This window comes from Stegodyphus dumicola, chromosome 11, assembly GCF_044657685.1.
Source record: "Stegodyphus dumicola isolate Sdum_Otavi_A_Nest chromosome 11, ASM4465768v1".
Lineage (NCBI taxonomy): Eukaryota > Metazoa > Arthropoda > Arachnida > Araneae > Eresidae > Stegodyphus > Stegodyphus dumicola.
This window is the reverse complement of record NC_140778.1, coordinates 53,275,013-53,289,315: the sequence shown is the minus strand read 5'-3', so window position 1 is coordinate 53,289,315 and position 14,303 is coordinate 53,275,013.

Below are 14,303 nucleotides of genomic sequence, written 5' to 3'. Positions count from 1 at the left end.
AAAGATGTTGAAAATGGATAGGACGGGAGATGTTTCGTATACTCGTGAGCGGGAACGACAGTTTCTTTTGAGCTCGGTTGAACATTTTCACAGAAAAGAGGCGGTTGACATGTTTGGGACGTTTCGTCGTACACCATCGGTAAATGGAATAAGGCATCGCCGATCCATGTGTCCCAGGAAAGAGGACAGGATATAGTGTCGCGAACCATTCCGTTTTCACAAATCGGTAACCCGGAGAGTACAGAAAAGATCCTTTTTGGACGATGGGGAGAGGTCGTTGCGTATTATCCGGAAATCCGTCGCAGAGATCAGACACGCATCGCCGATAATGTGTCGAATATTTTTCTCCGGGCGAACATCGAATCATTTTCGGTCGATGGCCACGACACTCGATATACGTCACCTCGTCAATCGGAAAATGTTGACCGTCTTCACAGTAAGATACGAAATGTTTTCGCAAAGTGCAAGCGTCGTAGTAGAAAAATGTCCCTGGCGGACAGGCGATTCGAATCGGTTGTTCGTTCTGGCATTCGTAATAAAAACGTCGATTGGTTGGATCGGGTAAAACCGATCCATCATGCTGATCGATGCAGGGATTGACAGGAATGCAGGTAGAAGGAGAATGTTCTTCTTGACACATGAGCACATCTAGAACACGACCGTGCCGACATCGATAATAATAATACATCATGGACTTTTCGCGGGGTACAAAACTCTGCGATCGTAATAAAAACAGGTAGAGGTTTTTCCCCGTTGCGGGGAGCTGAGTATCATCGGGCTGTCCAAAACATTCATCTTTTTTCCAAATCCGTCCTTCCGCGAAATAATATTCGAGTGGGAGAGGAAACGTCCATGTTTTTCCCGTGGAGGTGTGAAACGAAACCTCGTTGTCGTTTGAGGTCTCGATCTGATATTGGAAACGCGTCGTTGTCGTCGGAGGAGAAGAAGGAACTTTCGGGGACGGGACCGAAAAATTATAGAAATACAAGTAGCAGTAGTATAAACCCAAAACGAATAAAAGTATGGCGAGCATCCAGCCTTTATTCATAAACGAGATGTGCCAATTATGGAAAGAGCAAAAAATTCCGAAAAAGGACGCAGCAGCGTGTTGTTCCAAACCGAATTATCGACATTTTTTAAAACAAGATCGCGCGTTGGATGAAATGCCGGCTCTGTATCGTGAATGTTTATCCTGTCAACAAAAAAGAAAGATCTTGGCGCGATAAAAAAGTAAGTCAGAATGGATTCATATCGTCTAACCCGACGTTATTTTCGTCAATTGCAACGGCTTCACAACGCGATTGGTATCATCATATCGTCATCCAATACGTGATGGATCCCCAAAAAGGACGCCATTTCACACTTTTTCATCCGGCTATGGATACCCATACAGAAGAGTCGCTGGTTTTCTTTGGAAAACGTCGCTTGTTTCTTACGTTTATGTTGAAACGGATCGTTCACCAAGGTTTGAATGCCGAACAACGGTTACAACCGAACGCGTTATTACCTCTCAAATCGCTCGACGATCCCGTCTATGAAACACAACGCAAGGCTATTCAAAATATTTGGGAGGTCGATGCTCATTGGTATACTACGGAGAATAAAAACGATATTGCCGTGAAGAATACGGCTCCTTTCATCAAAACCGAACCTTAAGCTCTGTAATTTAAAATATCCATCGGATGGGTGAGATCATTCGGATACGACACGATTTCAATCGTATGAGGCCATTTTATCATGTATTTATAATGTAAAAGATCGTGCCGCTTCAGCGTATCGAGCCGGATAGCTGAAATATAGGTTTTTTCTTCGTTGGTTTTCTCGTACAAATAACAAATACCTTGATCGACGAACACGTAAACGTCTTGAGGAAACAGTTGCAGAAGCGACTTGTCCTTGGAAAAGTGTCGAATCACAGTATAATGAGAACTCGTAGGGATTGGAACCGGTTCTAATTTATAAAGGAGGAAAGAAAGAAAAATGATACACCCGAGCGCGATCATTCTATGCATTGTATTTCTAGTGACTCTCTTGAATCTTTTTTATAAACCCGATCTCCGGATGCCTTCTATTCCTCCCTCATCATCATTAGCCTTACCAGAAATTTCAACCGAGACGTATTGCCCTTTCCAAATCTTTCAGTGTCCCGATAGCCATTGCGATTGTTCTCAGCTCTGTGAAACAAATCCCACGTTTTACGAAAAACTCACTCTTTCTGATAAAACATGGAATCATCTCGAACCGGGTACTTATTGTATTCCCCAAGGAATCCGGACCGCTTGTCTTTCTTCCTCGGAAATTCCTATTTTTTCGGCCTCGGGATGGCTCTGTGCTCCTCGTTCCTCTTTCACCCATCCCTGTCAACATCCAGAAGCCCGTGATCCTTCTCTCAATGTTTTAATAGATCGTCGAACCCAACAACCCGCTCAAGAAGTAGCCGATTATTACGAAACGTTAGAAGATGGATCGTTCCGATACCAGTGTCAATGCCATTCTTTAGATCGACGAGGTAATCGAATGATTCAAACATCTCCGTGGGTCTGTTCTGTCAATTATTGCGTTCGAGATTTGTGGAACGTGCCCGGACTAGGATGGGACGACGAACGACACGTCTGTGAATGTGGACCCTACGTGCATCGAGTTCTGGGCAATCTATCTTCCCCCTGTGTTTTGGAATATACACACATAGACGAAAAGCATAGGTTAACGGGAAAACGAGAATGTATGACCGACCAATCTGTTGAATTCCGACCGATTTATTGTCCAGAGAATCAGTCGGTTTTACGGTTCACAAAACGGGTCTTGCGAGGCAACACAGCGTACGATTATGTCATTGTACATGGAACAAGTGTTCCTAAAATTTCGAGAGGTCAAGAACGACATCTCATTTCAAACGAATCGAGAAAAATTTTCAAACGGACCAAGAATTGAGTCGGTTTGAAAAGGAAGACGAAAGCCCCAAAGAGGAAGGATGGTCGAAGAGACAAACGTTCGCCATTCATTTACTACTGGTAACGGCAGGTCCTACGATTCTTTTCGCTTTACTGGGCAACGTATTGAAGATTCATTATTATGTCGTCTGTTTAATTCTATTATTTTACTTTGGAGCTCTGGCCTACTTGATATGATACCGATTTCAGTGGCTATTGCAAGCTTTTAAAGAAAGCCAGAAATATATTCGTTGAATATGGGACTTGAAGAGTGGATTATATAAAAAAACTTTGAAAAAAAATGAAGAGGGTGAAGAGTTATAAAAAAGGAAGAAGCAATAATTTAACCATGGCGATGGATCCTGTACTTATTCATCTATCTCCCAAAAATTCTGAAGGTAAAGAGTTAGATTTGGAAATATGGATAAACCCCGATGATACGGATGACAAGATTATAGAAATACATCGTCATGATCGCAAAGACAAAACGAAAGAATTTGAACCCTGTTGTCAAAATCCTTTTTTAACTCCCGCTATCCTCCAACGTATAGAAAATGAAAAGAATAAAACGATAGATAAAACATTAGAATTGACCAAAGAAGCCATCCACATGTTGAAAGAAGTCTTTTCGGGAAATGGAGAATTCAGTACAATGGAATTTGATGCAACGTCCACTGAGGTAAGAGCTGATTTTAGACAGCCGACCAAAGAACCTGAAGTTGAGAAAGCAACAAGTTGTCAAGGTCGTAAAGATAAGAAAAGAGTTAATAAAAAGAAATAGTACATTTAAAAAGACCTCCCCATCCTTCTATGAATTTCTTGAACAATGAACTGTTTTCACGAGACTCAATCCACATCTTTGCTGGATCTAAAGAGAATCTTGAGAGAGACATGGCTTAAACTGTTTCCACGAGAGTTGAAGTGCAGGCTTTTTCAACAGCACAGAGGGATCTGAATCAAAACTTGAAATGCTGAAATATATAGAACAGAAATTCCATTCTTAAAAAAAAACTGGGATGTCTTGTCAATCGAATCGGGTAGAAAAAATTCTTGGCTGAAAAAAAAAAAAAAAAAAAAAAAAAAAAAAAAAAAAAAAAAAACTTTTTGTTAATTTTTATCATGTCTTTAGACATGATAAAAATTAACTCTACCCTCCTTTTTGTTTTGAATGATGTCTCACCTTTCCTAAAAATAGATTTCTAAGAATGATCATGTTTTTCTTGGAAGTCTATTGTTTACAAACATGTCTAGACAACATGTTGAAATCATTCAAAACGAAAAGTAGGGTAGAGTTAATTTTTATCATGTCTAAAAGACATGATAAAAATTAACAAAAAGTTTTTTTTTTTTTTTTTTTTTTTTTTTTTTTTTTTTTTACTGAAGAATTTTTTCTCCTAGTTCTTAAAAATATTTTTCAACGATATCTCGATACCTCTACCTATTTTATTCCCCCCCTCTCTTAGTATATAAATGGTTGAAAAAGAAATCGGGGTTCATTCTGTTTCGTAAAAAGATAGCGAACACATGGCAACGGATAACTTAGTCATTTCATGTGAAGAAGATCCCTTTGAGGATATTCCAGATACGGAACCCACTTTTTATGGACCATTTTCACCCGTTTTTAGAGTACCGAAAAAGTCTTCTCCTTCTCCAACTCATTCTTTGGAAATACTGTCTTCTCCTCCCTCGTCATCCACTCATCAGTGCTCTAGAAAGAAGAAGTCCTCACAGACCAAGCTCCACCAAAAAATTGTTGGTGTGTTGGCTGTCACCTCTGATGGATATACTCTTACGAACTGCGTCCGGTTTATAGCCAGAGACCTGAAAACACATACGAAGGAATTTATTCAGCAATTGAATGCGGATCTGGAACGACTTCATATTGAAAAACTGTACGTGGCGAATGAACCCACTCGAGAAAAAATTCATCAAAAGGTACATCTCAAGTTTTTATGGACTGTTATTTACAAACCTCAACATCGTCAGCCACAGCAATGTCCATCTTGTCGATCGAAATCTTGTCATCGATTTATGGCCATGCTAGCGCTCCAATAATTAGTGAAATTTGCTGTTCATAAATGTATTCATTGAGTGGATAGGTAATCAAGGAATTTTTCTCTCTTTTTCCTTTTTTCAGATGATCCAGAGAAACAAATACTCTACTTCATATGGTTTAGTGGTAAAGACCTCATCAGGACAGGTGGTGATGATTCATCGAAAAATGCCATACTGTTTTCAAAATTATTTAATTCAGCTTTTAAAAAATAAACGTATCGAACCGCCCTTCGATTTGGAAAAAATATCGGTGCTTCAAGATGAATTTGAAAACCATATTTATCCGACTCTCCATCCCAATTTACAAGACGATTATGATCGGTACAAGGCTAAATTAGCTTATGAAGATGAATGGGATTTCCCGCATGGACAAATGGATAAAAGACGCTTCAAGAAAGACGACGACCCTCGATTTAAATGGTTCAGAGTCGCGTATCAGGAATTTGAAGAAGAGTCCGGCTACCGATTCGCCTACCAACCCTCGGACGTGGCTCAGTATCCCTTAATCAAACTAGAATTTACGGGATTAGATCAATGCATTTATACACAATATTTTTTTATAGTCGAACATCCTAAACATTTACGCCGTAATACCTACTTTGATAATTATTCTCCTTTCCAATCTCAAGCTGCTTATAGAATGGCTCTCGAACGCAATATCGGGAGTATTGATGATCGGATGGTCTATCGGGGTTACTTAATTAAAATCAAAGAGGCTCTAAAGTATCTAACACGTCAACAGGAAATGAAAAAGGACGGGAAGGATCAAGTGTTGCTATATTTTTTAGAAGGAGATAAATGGAATCCACCCGATTCTATTTGTTATTTAGAAAAGTAAAAAAAATGGAATAAGATCCCTTAGCCACCCCGCATTTCCCATTTGAAGAATCCATCCTATCTATTCTTTTTTAAATGTCTAGGGATGTCATCCGACGCATTCTCTCCACCAAAAAAACGAGTTCCTCCCACCTACCCCAAAAAGAAGAAGAAGAAGAAGAAATTTCCCATGAGTCTTTTCGAAAACACTCATTCCCCTCTCTCTTCCTATATTTAAAAGAAGCCGAGAGAAAAGTTGTCTTTTCTTTTTTTTTCCATCTCATCCTCAGGAGAAAGAGAGAGAGAAAACCAAATGCCATGGAGTGGTTACGGCGAGAGTCTTTTTCAATTGCGATTCGTTTCCGTTTCGCCAAGACAATTCCCCTCACGTTTTACTTAGGGTCGGGCACGCTCTATTTTCGAGGATCGGAACTCGTGACTTGCCTTTCCCAGCAAGGGACTTGGATGAGTCTGAAAAGTCAACGGACTATTCAGCAATGGATCTCTCGAGCCCCTTTTCGCCCTTACCGATCCTTAACGACGGATCTCTGGATTGATACGTCGGACCGCCCTAGCCGGATTCTCCGCTATACCCCTTTTATCACCTTCGATTCCCTGGAAAAACTGCTCAACGATTTGGGTCCAGACGCTCTCCTCTTTTCGACCTGGCTTCAGAGTGTGATGAGAGAACCTCTTCAAATCCAAGAAGATTCTCAGACCGGGGAAACTTATTTTAGTCCCGTGGAGAACAAGGTGATGGACTTTCAGTTTCAAAATTTATCGGAACTGTTTCAATGTGCTTTATGTTTTTATTCTTCTTAAAGAGGAGTGGGGGGGAAAGAAAACCTAAAAATTGTAGAATAATCATAAAAAATAATTTTGTTTTTCTTTAAAAAAATATTGAGATAGTCCAATCTTGTGGAGGAGGTGGAAAATTCAAAATTATTATCTAAAACAGATATGGCGGTCAGTCCATTTCGATCCACGGAGGAGGATATGTGTGAGATTCTCTGATCCATAGAGGGTTTCAGGAAAAAAAAAGTGCGAAAGTTTCCCCCCTATCTCCAAAGAATGGGTATCCAGGTTGAATGCAGAGTACAGACTGATGGGAAGCCGAAACTCAAGTTCCTTAAATAGAAAAAAATGAGAGCTCCTTCTAGAAACAATTTTAGATGTCTTGTTTGGATGAGTGAGTCGACTGGGAAAAATTTCTCAGCGCTGTGGAAAAAAATTTTGAGTTAAAAAAAAATAAATAAACTTTTGGTTAATTTTTATCATGTCTTATAGACATGATAAAAATTAACTCTCTCTTCTTTTTGTCTGGCAATGATGTCTCACCGTTTCGAAAAATAGAACATATCCCATTCTTGAAATTCTATTATTTTAGAAAGGATGATGAGTGATGGTCTATTTTTCGAAACGGTGAGACATCATTCCCAGACAAAAAGAAGAGAGAGTTAATTTTTATCATGTCTATAAGACATGATAAAAATTAACAAAAAGTTTTTTTTTTTTTTTTTTTTTTTTTTTTTTTCAATTCAGAAAAATTTCTGTGAGCTTTGCCAATTTTTTTTCCCAGCCAGCTCCATCCACAAAACAACACCTCTCAAAATCTTTTCTCATTTATCTATTTAAACCACTCGAATTTTTTTGCTTCCAATGAGTCCACGCATCTTGGCCTTTCTGCCACTCTGCTCTGAGAAAGATAAGGTAGATTGTTTTCGGTGGACCGTCCTGTTGACGCTTCCGATTTATATAGAGAGCTATATATATAGATAGGGTCCCTCCTAACTCCCTCTATTATGACTATTAGTCTTTTCTTTTTTTTCCAAGAAATATACAAAGAATGATCCACAGTATTTTTTTCCGTTAATGAAAAAAAAAATGCTTCTACCTTCCGACTTCTTTTTAGTACCTCTTTAGGTGTCTCCTCCTTCTGGATCTTTTCCTTCTCCTCTCTTCCTCGCGAGCAGGGAATTGGAAATGCTGTTCAGGATGCAACGCTCGTAAAGACTCCATTTTCTTCCTGGAGAGGGCGTCTACGGCAAACACCGTCTTGTCATGAAATTGGAGTTGTAGTAAAGAGGTCGGTGAATAATATACACGGAGCGAGCTCGCAGTCGATAGGGAATCATACGATACCCGTCGGCTTCTGATTCCATTTCCCATCCATAAAGACGGATAGAAGCTTCTCCGGTTTGAAGAATATGAACCCACTCGGGTGAAACGTAAAACAGTTTTAAAAAGGTTCCAGCATCGACGGCGATCACATTTTCCCATCGCAGATAAGCGTGTAAGCGAAAGGTTCCTGCCTCCATCATCGATTGGAAAGCAAAGTGCTTGAAAACTTCGATGGACGAAAAATAATGCAGGATTTTTCCCTCGTAACAGGATAAATAGCACATGGTTTCTTGGACGATTTGTTCCATACGCTCCGGGTCCCGAAACCATTCTTCGAAACGGGAGAGCGGTTCCCATTGATCAGCTACTTCGAGATGACAGACGGGCGTGATTTCCACCAGGGTAGGTAGAACTGCAACGGCATCGGTCGACATTTTAGTTTTGCTCGGTTGAGAAGGAAGAACGAGAATGAACCCTGTAAGCAGAAAAACTCGGATCTATATAAATACTAGTGGAAAAAAGGCGGGGGGAAGGGAAGTTCTTCCTTCCTCCCAAAGAATAATAAAAGTGGGTGGAAAGAAAAAAATCATTTCACTCTCAGGAAAAAAAAAAAGAATTTTTTTTTCTTGTCAACATGTTGTCTAGACATGTTTCTAAAAATAGATTTCCAACAAAGGTTCATTCTTTTCTTAGAAATCTATTTTTAGAAAAGAATTGACATATCCTTCAAAACAAATTTCTTTTTTTTTCCCCTCCCTCCAGCAGCCAACTAAATGGGCAAGCGTTTCGGGTCAGATCAGTCCGTGCTGACATTATTTTTTTTAAATACAATGGAATTAGTATAGGAATGTACTAGAAACTGACCCAAGGTTGAAAAGAAAATATCAAAATCAATACTCACTTCTTGACGATTTCTTTTTTCCAAAAACCTGTCGAAGAATTCTTGATGGGTTATCCAATCTCTAGACCTGTCTGAAGGGAATTCAATCTAAGGTGAGCGCGCATTTACCTGACGCGAAACTCGGAATATCTGCATAAATAACAAAAGGTCCATTCTTAAAAACTTATCGTCTAGTCCATTGAGTTGGTTGGAGGGGGAGAAAAAATTTCTAAGCAATAAAAAAAAAAAATTTTGTTAATTTTTATCATGTCTTATAGACATGATAAAAATTAACTGTCCCCTCTTTTTGTCAAGGAAGGATGTCTCACCGTTTCGAAAACGAAACCAAAACTCATCCTTCTCATGGCAAGTATTCCAAGAATGAGTCACGGTTTGTTTTTCGAAACGGTGAGACATCCTTCCCAGACAAAAAGAAGAGAGAGTTAATTTTTATCATGTCTACAAGACATGATAAAAATTAACCAGAAGTTTTTTTTTTTTTTTTTTTTTTTTTTATCACTCAGAAATTTTTTCCAAAGCTCTGAGAATTTTTTCCCAGCCGACTCAATGATCCAAACAAGACAGATCCAAATTGTTTCTAGAAGGAATTCTCCCTTCTCTATTTAAACCACTCGTGTTTCCAACTTCAGTTCAGTCTGTGCTGTGAATTCGACCTGGATACACACTTCTCCCTCTTGGAAAGAATTTCTGTGAAGGTATGCGAACATTTTTCTCAGCTCTTAGAAAAATTTTACCAGCTGACTTGATCGACGAGAGACATCTCGAACATTCTGTTATCTGCGGAAGCCGTTTCATTTTCGTGCAGTCCATGCTGTGGACTCACCTGAATATCCATTGCTCCCTCCCCTTCTGGAAAGGGTCGTAGCTTTTTTAGATCCTCGTCGCTCTTTTTACGTTTCGTTGCATATCTAGGACGAACTTTTTTACCTTATTCCTTTCAAACTCTAATATTGCGGTTGGAGAGCCATCATGGAAAATCAGCCATGATCCTGACGAATCTAAACCGACTCCTTGAAAACAGAGCTATGTCATGTTTTTTTTTTATGACAGATTCCCAAGCTCCGAGTGATGAGAAATTTAGAAATTTTGCAGTGTTAACGGAAAGGAGGAGACAGAAACCTGGAGAATGGAAATGAAGCTGAGAAAAAATGCTTAAGAGCTCAGGAAAAAAAAAGGCTCTTTCCAGGAGGGAGGAGAAGCGCATATCAAGGTTGAGTGCACAGCACACACGGATCTGAAGTTGGAAACGCGAGGGGTTTCTTCTAGAAACAATTTTGGATGTCTTGTTGTTTGGATCATCGAGTCGACTGGGAAAAAAAAATTCTCAGAGCTCTAAAAAAAAAAAAAAAAACTTTTGGTTAATTTTTATCATGTCTTCTAGACATGATAAAAATTAACTGTCCGTCCTTTTTGTCTAGGAGGGTTGTCTCACCGTTTCTAAAAATAGATCATGACTCATTCTTGGAATAATTGCCTTGAAAAAGGGTGAGTGATGGTCTATTTTTAGAAAGGGTCAGACATCCTTCCCAGACAAAAAAGAAGAGAGAGTTAATTTTTATCATGTCTAGAAGACATGATAAAAATTAACAGAAAGTTTTTTTTTTTTCAATCTCATCTAGAGAATTTTTTCTAGCCGACTCGATCGACAAGACATGACATGACCATTGTTTCTTTTTTTTTAATAATGGATTTTCACCTATTCCTTTCAACCCTCCGAATTTGGCTTTGGATCCGTGTCCTTGCTTCCACATTCAGAGCTCTTTTTTTCAACATTTCGATTTTCGATGCAGGGGAAGAATCAATTCTCTCACGACGTTTAGATATTCTTTCAGAATGCTAGAAAACTCATTCAAAGAAGAAGTATCTAAGGGTGGAGTTGCCGGTTGAGGAAAATTCACGAGTCTTTGAACCGGATTATGCGAATCCGTCTGTATGCCAAACTGTAAAGGTGAACCACCCGCTTTAGGAGAGCAGATAATAGTAAGATCCATCTTTTCCCAATTTTTGATTTGAATATACTTGTTTCTTCTTACTCGGAACATTTTCCTTTTTCTTCCTCCTCATCCAGGAACTGAATTCCAGGTGGAACGGAAGCATTTGTAATAAACTGTTGTTTCTTGGTTCCACACGCCTGACATTTTCCCGTGACCATCGGCCGTCGATTTTTCGACATGCGATAGTGGACGTCGACCGTATCGGTCTTGGTTCGGCATTTCACACACCAAATGGAATACGAAACAGGTTCCGCGTCAGAGTGCTCCATTGCAGTAACACACTCTTTATTATTTTCTTCTCTTTTGAGAGAGAGAGAGAGATCTTAACCAGAAGTGTAGATATAAAATTTAGGATACGTTTCGGATCCGTCCGCTCTTTTCGCATACCCCACTTCTTCACAGAGGTATTCCGTTTGCTGATCCGCTCTTCGAGGATAAAACTCGTTTCCCCAAGCATCGCGAGCATAACGAATTCGATCGCCGGCCGTTAAACAATATTCGACTCCATCCGCCTTTTTAGGATACATTTCATGCCCCGATTCGTCTTTGGCATAAGGGAATAAAACAGACATATAAAGCGAATACTCGTCCCCATTTTGAAATTTCGAGTAGTATTCTCGTCCAAAAGCCGTTCGGGCATACCGTCGAGGAGCTAAAATGTATTGGTTTCCGTTTAAATCTACCGCGTAATACTCATGACCATTTTCGTCTCGAGCCAAGATAGGATTTCCTTCAGGATCCGTAACGTATAATTCGTAATGAGGATGTTGGGGGTCGGTCGGGTATCGTTCTTTCCCCGATGCGTCTACTCGATAAACAGACATGCTTAGTTCTCGTCGCCTGCTCCTTCCTTCCTCCCACTCGAGACCCGTTGTAATGAGGGTATGAGGTTGATATCTATAAAATGGGTTGACCCTTTCAAACTATTCTATTGTTGTAAAGACGGGTGGGTTAGGAAAAAAAATATTAATAAAAGCAAATATCTGAACGGTTCAACACAACGGGTGAATGGAAAAAAGGAATAGTTCTCTCTCTCCACTCACAGGATGGTTTCTTCTTCTTGAACGGCTCACACTCAACTGAAGCGAAACTCGGAACTCGAAATGTTTAAATAGATCATAGAGTCCATTCCAGAAAGAATCCGGAGATGTCTTGTCCATCCAAGTCGGCTAGAAAAAAAATTCTCAAAGCTTTGAAAAAAAAAAAAAAACTTTTTATCATGTCTTATAGACATGATAAAAATTAACTGTCCCCTCTTTTTGTCTGGGAAGGATGTCTCACCCATTCGAAAAAACAAACCATGACTCATTCTTGGAATTGTTGCTATTAGAAAGGGTGAGTGATGGTCTATTTTTAGAAAGAGTGAGACATCCTTCCCAGACAAAAAGGGGGGTTCATTAATTTTTATCATGTCTAGAAGACATGATAAAAATTAACCAAAAGTTTTTTTTTTTTTTTTTTTTTTTTTTTTTTTTTTTGAGTAACAGAAATTTTTTCTAGCCGACTCGATCGATAAGACGTCCCCATTTTTTATTTAAGAATGGATTCTTGTTTATTTGTGTAAGCATTCCGAGTTTCGTTTTAGATGAGTCTATGTTGTTGAAGAGGAAACTTCATTTTTTTTTCCTATCTGATTTCTAAGATGAATTCAGTGAGTTCACCTTGACCTTTTCAAATTTTGTTTGTTTACTTTTAGCCCAGAGGTCGACGGATAAATCATTCTGATTTTTTATACATTTTTTTGTGTCCCTCTCTCTCTTTCTAAGAAACCTATCTCGTTCCAAGTCTTCTCGAAGTGCTATTGGTTCGTTTCGAGACGAGGTCATTTCACATCCCCCCCTCCTCAAAAAGTGTATGTATATAAATTAAAGGAAGTGATTTTCTATACACACACTTCAACTTTTTGAGTGGTGTCACGATGAGCCTATCCAGTAGAGAACGTCTTAGGGAAAGAATGCGTGAACAGAAACGACGCTGGCGAAGCAATTCAGCTAATCGAGAGCGAGAACGAATACTTCAAAAGGAACGTTATGCTGTTCTTAAAAAGAACTCCCGACCGCGAAAGAAATATCTTCCTCCCAAGCAGTGGGAAAGCTATAGGAATTTGCAGTATAAGGATATGTGGTCCGAAGAAGCCTATCAAAAATGTATTCGACAATGTAATAAAGAGCAATACAATTTCCTGATCTACGTTCTCGTCCGTTTGTACACCTATTACGCGTTACCTGAATCGAAACGTCCCCCTCCTCTGGATATTATTGGGCAAGGATCTGCCGGAACGGGTAAATCTTTCCTGATCCAAGCTTTATACCAAACTCTGATTCGAACGCCTCTTTTTAGCGAAGCGTGCTCGGTTCTCAAACTCGCACTTAGTGCTCAAGGAGCGGTTTACATTACGGGAGATACTTTGCATCATGCCCTGCGTCTTCAAATGAACGGGACTTTTGTTCGACCTCTGACCCAAGAGACTTTAGACTATTACAGACCCCTGTATGCTCCTTTACGGATGGTGATTTTGGATGACGTTTCCACGATCGGATCCAATTTATTTTAGCGCCTCGACCAGCAACTTCGACAATTGTGTCATGTGCCGGATAAGCCGTTTGGGAATGTGCATATGTTTAAATTCGGAGATTTGCAGCAGCTCCAACCGATTCGCGACATGCCCATTTTTTATTCTGAAGGGTGGTGGACGCCTCAATCCACGCTCTACTATGAACTAGTCGAATGTATGCGATTCTCTCTGGATTACGAGGAGAGACTCGATCGTTTAACGAGAAATCACTTTTTAGAACCGGACGATGTGGCATTTTTCCAGTCCCGCGTTCGCAGTTTCGACGAAATTCCTCGCGAAGCTATTATTCTCTGTTTTTCGAGCAAGGATGCAGAGAAATATAATATGAAACGTCTCCAATCCCGAGGGACGTACTGTTCGTGTCTGGCTCGAGACGTGATTTATTCCGAGAGCGAAAAATTGCGGAAGAGGATGATGAAACGGAGTCAACATTTACATCGATCTCAGATGGCGAATCTCGAATCCGTCCTCCATTTACAAAGAGGAGCGCGATATCAATTGACTAAAACGCTCGACAGATCCAAAGGATGGATGAATGGAGCGATTGGCACACTACACCAAATAGACCAGGATGAAGACGGAGTTGTGACGCGAGTCTGGCTGCAATTTTCGAATAGTCTAGCTCCTATCGATCGCGTCTCCATTCGTATTGACACCTGTTCGACGAAAACACTCGCATTTTATCGCGAACAGTTTCCTTTGATGTTAGCCGAAGCGATCACGGCTCATAAAGCCCAAGAAGCCACCTTTCCGTCGATCGCAATTTACATGCACGGACCTTTTAATCGATTTCAGCAATATGTCGCTTTTTCTCGAGTGACTCAACCCCAAGGATTGTATATTCTGGACCAGTTTCGTCCCCGCATGAAATTGGCGAGCAAGCAAAAATACGAGGAGGAACTGGAGCGATT